Raw genomic sequence first — 14199 nt, forward strand, 5'->3', positions numbered from 1 at the left:
CATGCTGGAAAAGTAAGCAGATCAGAAAGGGCCAATTAGTCAGTGCCAAAAGAATAGAATACTGATGAGGAGCCAATCAATTCAGCAATTTGAACTATAAACACCCCTGAAAAGCTCATGAGTAACAGGTAGCAGCAGTGGCATACTGGTAAGTGTTTAGCAACTGGCTCTCCTGTTAAAACAGACAAACAAACAAATAAACAAACAAACAAAAGCACTGACTTGTACCATTTGCTGATTTCCATGATGCAAATATTCTATGTTCAATTGCAAATTACTAATGTAATGTCACTGAATGCAGACTTTAGAAGAAATGTACAACAGGGAGCCTGGCTGGATTAGTTGGAAGAGCATGTGACCCTTGATCTCCAAGTTGTGAGTTCAAGCCCCACTCTGAGTGTAGAGATTACTTAAAAATAAACTAATTAATTAAGTTTAAGAAATGTACATAATCTGTGAATACGGATGACACAATCCCTAAATTATATCCATGCAGTACAAAATGTATGGGTCACGTACCTTTTCCCAGGAAGACCCTCAGACAGGTGCTCCAGCAAGACGAAAGAGGATCCTCACAACAGTGACTCTATCTCTGGTTAGAAATAATGGGAAGTCCCAAGAAAAGAGCTGTGCAGACCAAGCCCAGAATAAAGCAGGAAGTAGGAGGATCCCAGTAAGTAGCGTTTGAATTAAAAATGAAAAGGAACCAACATATTCCAGTGCTTAATAGAAATTATACAGTTTGGGTAAAAATTGGGCTCAAGATAAAAGAATTAGTGATACAGATAGAAAATTAAAAGAGTGAATGATGAAGAACTTATTACTACCAGGTAACACAAATAGCTATGCACAAAAAGGAAATGTCATCAGTGAACAATACTTACTTGATAATAATTGTAATGTAAACAGTGAGTAGTTATTTCTACCATGTGATATTACTATATTAGGTAGAAAACACTGGGGAGGGCGGTGATGCTGGTATCATCTTCCATAGTTGAAAGACAATATATAACATCTAAAACTGAAAACTACTGAAGAAGGAACAATTGAAATAACTGGAGAGATTCTTCAACTATTGCATGAAACTGGTACCTTGAGAATAATGTCCCTCATCTTTATTTCTCTTGCCCAATCCAGACACCTGGGGTCTCTGCACAGCGGTGGAGGTCACAGCAAAGACCTCAGAAGACCTCTATTTGATGTCACCTGTCATGTCTAAAGCAAAGTACCTGAATCCGAGCCTCCTCCTCCATTTATCAAAGGATAAAAGAAGAACAAGAGGTTGCGATTTTTCTGTTATGGAAGATCTGCCAACAGTGTAATGCTGGGGTTAAGAGCATGGGGTCTGGCATCAAATAGCCTGGATTTAACTTATCACTCTGACCCGGACAGCTATATGACCTGGGTGAGTTAGTTAAATCTCTCAGTCTCAGTTTCTCATCTTTATAATGGGAATAGCAAGACTACCTATTCCACAAAAACAATTGTGAGAATTAAATAAGACAATATATGTAAAATGCCCAGAACAATATTTGGTACATAGTAAAGAATTGATAAACATTAACTTTTATGATTACTATTTGGCTTTTTAAAATTATGTAGCCAAATGACTCTTATAAATGTAAAAAGGTAAATTAAAAGAATAGTATATGTGATGGGTTGTAATGCTTAAAATGGAGTAGGCTCTACGGAACAAAGTGTAGTATGCTGGGTCTTATCTGAGGTAACAGTTTGGGTTTCTAGGGTGAGAGCATGAGAAATACTATAAATATGCAGAGTTTTGTTTCTTCGGAGGGAAATTGGAAACTCTGTAAGTAAACCCAGAGATCTTTCCAGGGGAAAAGATTAAGACCCTTAACCATTGTTCCTAAGATTCAAAGTCATTAAAATTTATCTGAGTGTGTTGGCTTGACCATGATTTAGACCCAAAAACACAGAAAGGCAATCCATCTCCTACTATGATTAATCAGCAGGAAGGAAGAAGACAATGGCACTGTGGGCAGGTTGGTACTAGCAAGCGGAAGATAATGACCATTCTGGCTTCATGAGGGGTCAGACACTAGAGCCTGTCCTGAGGAAGCCATCCTACTTATCAACTTCTACTCCCCAGGAATGGTGATATTAGTTCATATGATCAGCTCTAACACCAAAAATCCATGATAATTTTGGAATAGGGCACACGTGGCTGAGTGTGACAAGAAATAAACTTTCTGTTGTGTCTTAAATTAATAAAGCACAGGTGATGTTCAAAGTAAATGGAGGAGGAGGCTCAGATACAACTATTCATGAAATAGTTGAAGAATTCTCTAGTCTCAAGATTATATCACAGATTAGGAAGCAATTATGGTTCTTCGTACATGAATGAGACTTTGAAAGATTGTTTTGTTAGTAGAAAGGCAGAAAACATGGAAAGAACTAGACTTCATGTTAAGTGAGTGTATTCTCACTGCAAACTTTAAGACAGAACATCCTATTCCCATATACTTATCCCTGTTATGAGAAAAATGAATCAGTTGGCTCTCGAATGTATTCTAGGCCCCACCATACTTGTTATAAGTAGAGAAGCTAGCGTTGTGGATTTATTTTTTACTGGTTTCTTTGTTGTTGTTGTTGGGTGGCTTGGTGCTGGCTTTGGACTAGTGCATCCCACCCTAGGGATCCCATTTCCCCACTTGCAAAGGAAAGATAATGAATGGTTACCCCTTTCTATTTCACAAGAACACTGAAAGAAACAAGGAGTGCATTACATCAAATAACATAAATAGCTACAATTTTCTAAGCATTCATTAGAAATGTGGCACGGTGCTAAACATTTCATACAAATTATTCCACTTCATTCATTCTTTACACAAACACTGTGAAAGAGATATTATTATCTCCAGGTCACAGACAACAGAACCAAGCCTCAGAGAGGTTATATAATTTCCTCAGAGACCAACACTAGGATTCAAGCCTACCCCTTTCTCAATCCAAAGACAACTACCCAAATCCCACTTTCCTGGAGCTCCCAGGGGATGGAAACCACATAAATCAACCATAACTATTTTTTTTATCTTTCAATGTGTTAAAAAACTGTAATCAGGATCTTCTGATTCTCCTGGATCTCACCCACAAGAAAAGTTTAGCCATAGGTATTATCTCTGTGAAATGGCAACATTTGACATAATGGGAAACCTTTAAATCAATTAAAAATATGTGAGATATTTAATCCCTGGAAGTTTGGAATTTTGATATAAGGAAAATATTGACCCAAGACCACTATCTTCACACAGTTACTTATATGGGCCTTTCTTCATATGCATATGATCATATGGTCACCATATACATGTAATAACTGTACTAGGTAGTCTTATTTCCATTTTTTTAAATGGCTTTATAATATTGCTTTGGATTATCATGTCAGAAGTTACTTAGCCAACTGCATAATGAAAGATATTTTATTTATTTCAAACTGTTTACTATGATAAATAATGTTGTAATAAACATGTTATGTATATATTTTAAATATATTTTCAATTATGTTTGGCACGCTAAACACCTTCAACTCATTATGACACAAAACTGAATTTATAATCTGCAAAATGTTCACTTTCTCACCAACATATAAAAATACTTTTTCTTTTTTAATCAGTCAGCATTTGTGTATTATTATTCATTATAATAAGGTCCTGACTATATTTTCATAGCACCAGATACTTTACTATGAACTATGGCATATATTCCTTTTGGCTATATGAATAGCCTTATTTCACCAATACCCAACAAGCAAATATCCTCAGGATTTTCCTAATCACAAATCATCATGAAAATCATACAAAAAAAAAAAAAAGGTGGGGATATAAAAAGAGAAGCATGAATTTCAGGCCTGTCATCTAATCTCCTTTATTTACTTAGAATTTAATAAGCCACTAGGAACATAGGCTGGTACTGAAATCCATGGCTATAGCACAATAGCCCTGGGAACTTTTAAGGATGTGCTAGGAATAAACCTATGTCTGCATCCCATCTTTTACATCTCTGCTTTCAACTATTTGGTCAGGGATCTTGGGCAAGCGTGGTAGAAACTGTGCTACCCCTATGTGGTGACAAGCAATACCATGAGTAACAAATGAGCCTATTACTGCTTTACAGTAGAAGAGACAGGTTAATCCTTTGTCAAATCCCTGTGCATGGTGTCCTCTTCCTTGTTCCAATTACCCAGGAAGTGATGGCACTTTCTCATCCATGGCCTTTCAACACCTGCTGACATGTATTTAGAACATGGCTGGGTCTGTGAGTCTTAAGCACGCTGTGTTCAGAAAATACAAGTAATAAAGGTATACAAGAGACGGAGATCCAAAACTTTCTAGACTCAGACAGCACTCATTTAAAAACCAGAGGAACAAGGGTGCCTGGGGGGTTCAGTCATCTCAGTATCTGACTCTCGATTTAAGCTCAGGTCATGATCCCAGGGTCATGGGAACGAGCCCCATTTGAGGCTCCACACTAAGTGAGGATCCTGCTTAATATTCTCTCTCTCTCCCTCAGCCCTTCTCCCCCATGTCTAAAATTTAAAAACAAATTAAAAAATAAAAATAAAAACCAGAATAAGAACTAAGACAAGCAAAGAGAGAATCTTTTTCAAACAAAATATGTATTTAAATCAAGAAATAAAATAATTACTCAAATAGAACCAGTCATAGAACATAGAATACCACCAATAACCAACATCTTGATTTTACTAATGAGGAATCTGACTCCCTAGAAATTGTAATGACTTGCCTAAGTTAGTTTGTGGCACAATCCCTATGAAAGATATGCCCTGAAATATCATTTGCCTTTTTTTTCATCATTAGCAATTCAGATTCCCTCATTTTAAATAGCTTTTTATTCATTCAACAAATAACTTTTGAGTATCTTCCATAAAATTACTACACCAGGCTCTAGGGATTCAGCCAAGGTTGAAATGTAATGATGCTGGGAATGTAAAATCAAAAGTCATGGTTTGGCAAGGAGATAGGCTTATAGACTGGTACTTAAAATGCAGTGTGACGAGGAGAATCAAAACAAATGGAATCCAAAGAAGTGTGCTCCAAAGTCTGCCTGTGGGACTCAGGGGGAATTTCTCAAAAGAGGTGGCCCTTTAGGTGGCTTGAAGGATGAATAGTAGTTAATAAGGAATGAAACAGGGAATAGCATAGGAGGCAGAGGGAATATTATATAAATGGGATAGAAAATTTTAAAAGCTACATATAATTTAACCCATTTCTTCACCTCTAATGACACAGTACCTGATTGATATACCTCCGTATTTTTGGTTTCCACCATACCTTGCTAGTGTCTTCTTTCTCGGCTTAACTGTTGGTGTTCCTAAGGTCCTCAGCCTTCTGTCTTTTCTCTACACACTCTGCCTTGGCTTTCATTGCCTTGATTATGCATCCCAGGTCTCTCTCCTGAGCTCCAAATCAACACGTACAATTGTATAATGGAAAGGCTCGCTTAAATGTAACATAAACATCTCAAACACAAATACCTGAAAATATTCCCAACGCTTTCTCTACAAACACCCTATTCCCATTCCTTTGTTACTTCAGTAAATTGCACCAAGACAGTTAACCAAGAAAGAAACCTCAGTATCACTTCTGACTGTTTTCTTGCCTTCATTTCTTGCACTCAATCTGTCACCAAATCAGTCAAAATTCTTCCTGACATCTATTCCACTGCACTGTCCCAAGCCAGTAATAGAACTCATATGTACTATAGCAGAAAACTTAGCCTTCATGCCTCTAGTTGTAACACCATAAAAAACTATCTACATACTATCTTAATTTCTGAGAAACAGAACTAATCACATCACCCACCCTCAAATACTTAAAACTCTTTGGTAGACTTCCAATCACCTTATTTGCAATTCCAATTCCTATGATCTGGTCTCTATGTCTCCCATCTCATCTCCTATAATTACCCCTTTACCTCCTGTGATCCAGTATTATTCTAACCTGCTTATTCTACTCCATCATGCCAGATCATACCACATTCTTCTCCTCCTATCAGAAACATACTTCCTTTCTTCTACTTTTCAAATTTAACACGTTCTTTTTTTAAAATGTTTGAGAGAGAATGTGTGTGTGCGGCGGAGGGGCACAGAAAGAGGGAGACACAGAATCCCAAACAGGCTCCTCACTGTCAGCACAGAGCCCAGTGCAGGGCTCAATCCCATGAACCATGAGATCGTGCCTAGAGCCAAAACATGAGTTGGACACTTAACCAACTGAGCCACCCAGGCATACCAACACAGTCTTTAACTTTAGGCTTCAGATTAAGTGTAACTTCCCCAAGAATCTTTTTGTGACGTTATCCCAGCTTTCTTCCCCAAATCATATTATTCACCACATTTTTTGTTATGACATTTCAAATGTCTACAGACTGATTTCTGCCCCATTCCCAGACAATCAATGGCTTGTTGCTTTCTGTTGCTATGGATTAATTTGCATTTTCTAGAATTTTAGATGGAATCAAACATTAGGTACTCTTTTTAGTCTGGCTTCTTCCACTCAGCATGATTTTGCTTTTGAGATTTGTCTATGCAGGTTTCTGGTTTCCACACATCCATACCAAGAAAAAGGATCAAGAGAAACACAAACATTCAGATGATTCAATATTTGACCTAATCAAAACTTACCTTTCAGATTTTTTATTAATATATTTAAGAGAAACGAATGGAGAATTTTGGCAGAGAAGTGAAAATTATTTTAAAAGTTTAAATGAGTTCACATTAGTAAGAAATACTATAATTAAAATTAGGAGCTCAGAATAACTTGGCACAATTGAAATGTGTATTTTTTGTGTATTTTTTTAAGTCCAAAGAAAATGCCCAGATTAAAACAGAGAGAAAAAAGAGCATAAAAGGGAAAAAAGAGACATTCAGATACAGCAAAAAAATTTAACACACATGTAATTAGAGTTTGATAAGCAGTGGACTGTAAGAGAGGGCAAGAAATGATTTTTGAAGAGATGATGGTAAAGAATTTTGTAAAATCCATTGAAAACATCAACTCACGGTTTAAAAAGTTTAAAGAACCATTATGAAACATAAGCAGGATAAATATAATAAAACCATACTAGGATATATCACAATTGCTAAAAAGTAGAAAGAAAAAGAATATCTTAAAAGCAATCAAAGATAGGGGCACCAGGGAGGCTCAGTCAGTTAAGTGTCCAACTCTAGATTTCAGCTCAGGTCATGATCTCACAGTTAGTGAGTTCGAGCCCTGCGTTGGTTGGGCTCCATGCTGACAGTGTGAAGCCTACTTGGGATTCTCTCTCTCTCCCTGTCTCTCTCCCACCCCCCCCCAAGTAAATACATAAACTTTTAAAAAGGCGATCAGAGATAAAAATACATTACCTGTATACACAGAAGCAACAGTAAGAATTACAGATGACTTCTAGACAGAAATGGTGAGATTAAAAAGACAATGGAATGACATTATTAAAACACTCAAAGTGTCAACTTAGAATTCTACACCCACTGAAAATATCCTTCAAAAGAACAAAATAAAAACATTTCCAGAAAAACAAAGGTTGAGTAATTTAGTCACCAGCAGTGTCTCGCCAACAGCAATACTAAGAATACAGTAATTTTTCAGAGAGAAGGAAAATTACCTCAGTTGTAGGCAAGGGAATATAATAAATTAAAGTAACATTAAGTATTAATATGTAGATAAACATATGTGATCTTTACAATATACAACAATAATAATAGCAAGTCATGTGGGATTTACAATATACACAGAATTAAAATGACAGATGACAACAGCACATAAAATAGAAGACAGCAAATATAATTAAAGGTTTGTAAGAGCCAGCCAGAAGAAATAATAAAAGTACCAATTTATGTTAAATTCTAAGGAATCAAAGATGCATGTTGTAATATTTCTAAGGTAAACATTAAAAGAAATACAAAAGAATGTATTATTAACAAACCAGTAGAGGAGAATACTTAAAACAAAATAAACTATAAATTTAACAGGAGAAAAGGTAGAAGAAAGGGATCATAAAAGGTATAGGATACAGTAGACAAATGTTAAAATGATATTTATAAATAGAAATGTACCAATAATTATATGGCATGCAAGTGGACTAATATTCCAGTTAAAATATTGATTTAAAACACCATTTGATTATGAAGTGAAGCAGAGTCCCTTTTTAGAAATATGAGAAATAAGGAACAAGTGTTTCCATATCAATCATCTGGCCATAGAAAACTTAGAATAAAATGAGAAAGCTAATGACCAAAGCAAACCATGTATTTGTTTATTATAGAGTACAACTATTGAATAATGTATTGCAGGCTTTGGGGCTACCCAAACCAGGACTAGAATCTTTACTCTTCCTATCACAAGCTGTGAGACCTTGAGCAAATCTGTCATAATATCTTACAAAAGTAACTCAATGGATATAACAAGAGTTAGAGTATGTTTAGAATAGTCTGATATATCATAGGCCCACATAAAATCATATAGGGATAGTTCAAATGGGGTAGTCACTTATTGTCCACGGTAACTGACATAAAAGTAGAAAGAAATGTCAGTGTGACTGAAGACTGGAGAAAAAAAGATGAGATAGATGAGAGAAGAGACAGAAAGAGGGACAGATTGCCAAGGTTAGAGAAAATAAGGAATGCTTTCAAATATTAGCTCATTGTTAAAGAAAAATACTCTGGATTGCAGGCAGTGATTTTTGATGGAGTTACTTCTCACACAGACAAACCTGTGTTAGATTACCCCCTGATGAGTGGCAGGAAGAAGTGATTTAATATTATTACATTTACTACTTTACAAGCTCTTGGGTATACTCTCAGTACCAGGCACTAGGATAAACATATAGTCAATATAAGAGATACATCTCTAGTTTTCAAGCATCCAAATCAAAAGACATGACTAGTGCACAGAAAAGAAGCAGAAATCATATCATTTTATGACATAGTTGGAGACAGAGAAAATAATACAAGGGACTTAGAAGAGTCATCTCATTATGCATAAGTCCTACTCCTCAGAAAGTCCTGCAATGGTACAACATTACCTATTAACTGTGAGTACTTTTAGATCATGGAAAAGTCATAGAAAACTCATTTGTAGATATATATCTAAGTTACATTCACCACTGATTCACCACAATCACTACTGATTACTACTTTAATCAGTAGTAAAGCTAAGATTTTATTCCCTAAAACTGAATAAATTACTCTAAGGAGTGAATAAACACAGAGAAGTTCAGGAAAATGCTGAGAATAGACTATATTACAATTAATAAAAACATCTACCATTTATCGAACACTTATTATATGCCAGAACACTGCTAAGAATTTTACACACACACACACACACACACACACACACACACACACACACACGAAAATTCATCCAGGAAAGGTATTAGTATTACTAATTACTAACCCTGTTTTTCAGAACACAAAACTGATACTAAGAGATGTACTCAAAGATGGAATCTCACTCAACAGCACACAGTTTTCTATGCAAGGATATTATGAAATTTACTCTTTTCCTAGAGGCTGGTTGAGGCTTTCAGATATGGAGTCTCATGTGTCATGATTATTAACTGCAGGGACTGACATATATCTTCCATGGTAAGTGATTCTGGGCGGCAGGTCATCTCAGGGGAAACCTGTTAAGTAAATGAGGTAAACAAGAATTGAGCTGGGGAAGAAACTATAGAAAGACATGGCTTCGGGTGAAATCTGGCCTTAGCCTGATCTTGTAGAGAGATCTGAACCATGAATGTCCCTTAGAGTTGTCTCACTTTGAGGGAAGGGGGCCAGGCTATTGTACCACTATACCAGTAAGTGCAGGGACACAGGACATTCTCTTCCCTGGGAGAGAATACAATGAGTACTAGGAAATCAAGGGACACAGCATGCAAAATTTAAGGAGACAATCCATCTCTGAAGCTGCCTCTGAACTTATATTGCCCTTAGAATGAGTATCTCCTTTAAAGTGTGTATCTAGATGCCCTTCTGTGTCACTGTAGTCCAGGCCAGAGGTACAATTCCCTACGTATTTACAGATGAAGTGATTCCTGTCATCTTGTCTAAGGGTGCCTGTGTGATCAATTAGCAGCCAGTATTTCCACTGCTGGGAAATGGCCATACCAGTTCAGTAAAGGGGATGTAGGTAGGGCATCCAGAGTATCTACTACACTCCACCTCTCTTAACTATTCAGAGCCACTGACTACTGTGGAAGTGCTCTCAGACAGTGATACTGACTGATTACTGTAGCCAGAAAAGGAAAATCATCGCATGTCATCGTATGTCAGATTCCCCAAGAGCAGAGTCTGAGATGGAGTTTTTGTGTAAGTGATGTATCAAGAGAATATTCACAAAAGAAAACTGTAAAAAATATAGAGAAAGAGGATAGAGCAGGGCAAGAATTTAAGATTCTTTAAAGAGGATAGAGCAGGACACGATTTTTCTGAAATCTAAGCATTAGACTATCTCTTGGTGAGCTCTAGAACATATATACACCTACAAAGTTGTCCCCTTTTGACACTCTTGCACCCCATACTTGTCAGGCACTGGCTGTGGACCACCTCAGGAGGATGGATATAATCTCCCAAACATTTTTACGTAAAGAGGCTCATGTCAGCTAAGGAAAGTTCTCAGCAGGTGGATATAGATGTGAGCTTCTATCAGCCAACACGTTCAGTGCACCAGCCTAGAAAGAGTATCTAGATGAGCCATCGAGAGTCTACTTTGGGAAACATGAGTGCCAAGACACCTATCACTGTACTCAACCCTTGAGTCGAGTAATCAACTACCCTGCTGGCTATCTTCCTAGACTGCCACATGCCACCTTCACCATACTTCCCAAACATCACCCACTGACTATGTCGGTACTACCAGGTATCAACCGTCTTTAGATTCTGCCACAGAGAACATGTCTCATCAACCAGCATGGTATACAAGTATGAGTCATGGGAGGTAATCACAAAACAATTTTATTTTTGCCCTCTCCCCTTTAAATTTGCTCAGTGAGGAAGCCTTTTTAGTTGCTTCTAAGTGCAAACTCAACTGGACTTTATAATTGTTCTCACCCTCGTTAAGCAGATTAGAAATGAAAACATAAAAGCCAACAGTCAAAATTACAAACTTGCTCTACAGTTCAAGAATTTCCCCTTCCTCCATTTGGCTCCCTAAATTTGGGGAATTGAATGTGGTTGGTTTTTCTTCACAGGTTGGTGCTGGGGAGGGAGGGGAGGGTAAGAAGGTAAGGCTAATAGGTAAGTCTAGTGGGTTTCTTTGTACTCTCTGGGCTCATTGAATAGAAGAGCTGACTCTTTCTCTGAAAGTTACTTTCATGTTTTTTTTCCAAAAGCATGTCATTTACCAGGGAAATTTTCTTAATTGCAATTTTCTTGACCTTAACAAATAAATCTTATTTTAGCTGGTCACTTACTCCTTTGTCAGTCCCTAGGAATCTGGTGGTAATGTCAGTTCCTGTTGGCTGAAGAAGGTTCAGTTATCCATGTAGCCCAGATGGGAATCAAATTCCAGCTCTTTCCTGCATCTGGCCCATGGGAAACACACACTCATTCTTTTCCCCAAGTCCCAGGAATGTAGGATGTTCCCTATGCTAGGGTAACACTCCTTTGTTTTACTCCAAAGCAGGCGGCTGATCACACTATTGCCTTTTAGATTTCTCAAGTTGTTTTTAGAAACAGGCCACTGTGTCCCCCAAACCAAAGAGGATGCCTGTTAAGTACTGATCATTGAAGCCAGGCATTAGGTTTGAGAAACAAGTCAGGGACCTTCTGTCTTGCCTGGAGTGAGTGATGGGATTCACAGCACAACAAAAGATTTGTCCAGAATTCCTCTTTACAAAGTTTCTTTCCATTGTCACTTTTTGTGCCATGTGTTTTATAAGCTCTAATGTGGGTAACCCTTTGCTCCAAGAGTTCCTTCATCAGCTCTTTGGCTAAATCGAGAAGTGCATCTGCATCTTGCACTGCACTTGGAATATGGTGCCCTCTGTATCTCAGCACTTCTGCAGCACTTCACTCTACCACATTGTCACATCCAGTTCTTAGTTCCAGGTCTGACCTCTTCAGCTTTCTCTCAAAAGTGAAATTCTAAGGGGTACCTGGGGGTGGTCCAGTCATTTAAGCATCCGACTCTTGATTTTGGTTCAGGTCATGATCTCACGGTTCATGAGACTGAGCCCCATGCTGGGCTCCAAGCCGACAGTGCAGAGCCTGTTTGGGATTCTCTCTCTCTCCCCACCTCTCTCTGCCCCTCCCCTACTTGCTCATTCATACATACACACACACACACACACACACACACACACACACACTCTCACTCTCACTCAAAATAAATAAATAAACTTTAAAAAATTAAAATGCTAAAATCATGCTCTTTCCCCAGTTCTCTACAGGTCTTTTCCACCCAATAATTTCATCTCTCTTAAACACAATACTAAATAGATCTATGAAATAGCCAACTATTGATCTAAGATCAGTTTCAGGCTATATCATTTATTGGTTGTGTGATAGTAAGTCGGTTACTTAGCCTCAGTGACTCTCATTTGTAGAATGCCTGCCTTAGGGAGTTACCGTGATGATTAAATGACATAGTAGTTATAATATGCCAGGTACTACTGTGTAGTAGAGGCTCAACAAATATTATGGTCTCTTGCCTTCACCCATAATTTTCCATCAAGTTGTTAATTAACATTTTTTGCTGTATAGAATCCAGTATAATCCCAGCATCTTTTTCCTTGCCATCCTCCACCACAGCAATGAGAAATCAACAAACTATTTTTGGGAGCAATGTCACCAAAATGAAGGAGGAGACCCCAGTTTCCACACCCCCACAAAAATCAACTATTTGACAGCTATCCATGAACAAACCAGCTCTGGGAGAGCTCAGGAGTTCATTTAAGAAACTTTAGCAACATGGTGGTACAAAAAAAATCTCAGAATAACCGCAAAAAAAGGGGGGGTGGAGGAAAAACAGCTTCATTTTGTCTGCATTATCCCATTCCCCAAGTCAGCACTGCTCAGTGCCAAAAGGGAATTCTCCAGATAAAAATAGTTCCCCTCATGGAGAAAGAGAGAAACAGGTGGGCAACAAGCTTCCTCAGCTTCTTGGGGCCCTGCACGAGCACCCATCTTGATGTCACTTCACCCAGCAGGCAGCAAAGCTAAGATGTACAGAGATGACTAAGAATAAGGAAGAAGAGAAAGGGCAACCAATATCGGCCACATCGTGGGAGAAATTGCAGTTCTAAGTGACTTTCCTAGAAAAAAAAAAAAGAGAATTCAAGTAAATAAAACTAGGAATGATAAAGGAGGCATTGTAAATAATACTAAAGAAATAAGAAGGTTGATAAAAGACTACTACAAACAATTATACACAAAATAAATTGAACAACCTAGAAGAACTGGATAAATTCCTAGAGACATAAAATCTACCAAGACTGAATCAGGAATAAATAGAAAAATATGAAGATACCAATAATGAATAAGAAGATTGAGGGGAACCTGGATGGCTTAGTCAATTAAGCTTCTGACTTCAGTTCAGGTCACGATCTCACAGTTCATGAGGATGAGCCCCGCATCAGGCTCTGTGCTGACAGCTCAGAGTCTGGAGCCTGCTTCTGATTCTGTGCCTCCTCTCTCTGCCCCTCCCTGGCTCACACTCTTTCTCTCAAAAATAAATAAACATTTTTAAAATTTTAAATAAATAAATAAGATTGAATCAGCAATCAAAAGCCTCCCGACAGAGAAAAACTCAGGACCAAATGGCTTCACTGGTGAATTATATCAAACATTTAAAGAAGAATTAAATCCAATCAGCCTCACACACTCTTACAAAAAATTTAAGAAGAGGAGAGAACACTCCTAAACTTATTTACAAAGTCACCATTACTCTGATAACCAAGCCAGATAAAGGATACTACAACTACAGGCCAATATCCCTGATGAATATGCATGCAAAAATCCTCAACAAAATACTAGCAAACTGAATTCAACAGCACATTAAAAGGATTATGCACTCTGATCAACCAGGATTTTGCCAAAGCAATCTTTTGAAAAAAGCTGAAGGCATCACACTTCCTGATTTCAAACTACATTACAAAACTGTGGATGTGAAAACAGTATGGTACTGGCATAAAAACGGAAATATAGACCAATTGAGCAGA

This window comes from Lynx rufus, unplaced genomic scaffold (assembly GCF_022079265.1).
Source record: "Lynx rufus isolate CCGP_SWC_20201006 ecotype Redwood Valley unplaced genomic scaffold, mLynRuf1.p SCAF_9, whole genome shotgun sequence".
In the NCBI taxonomy this organism is placed as follows: Eukaryota; Metazoa; Chordata; class Mammalia; order Carnivora; family Felidae; genus Lynx; species Lynx rufus.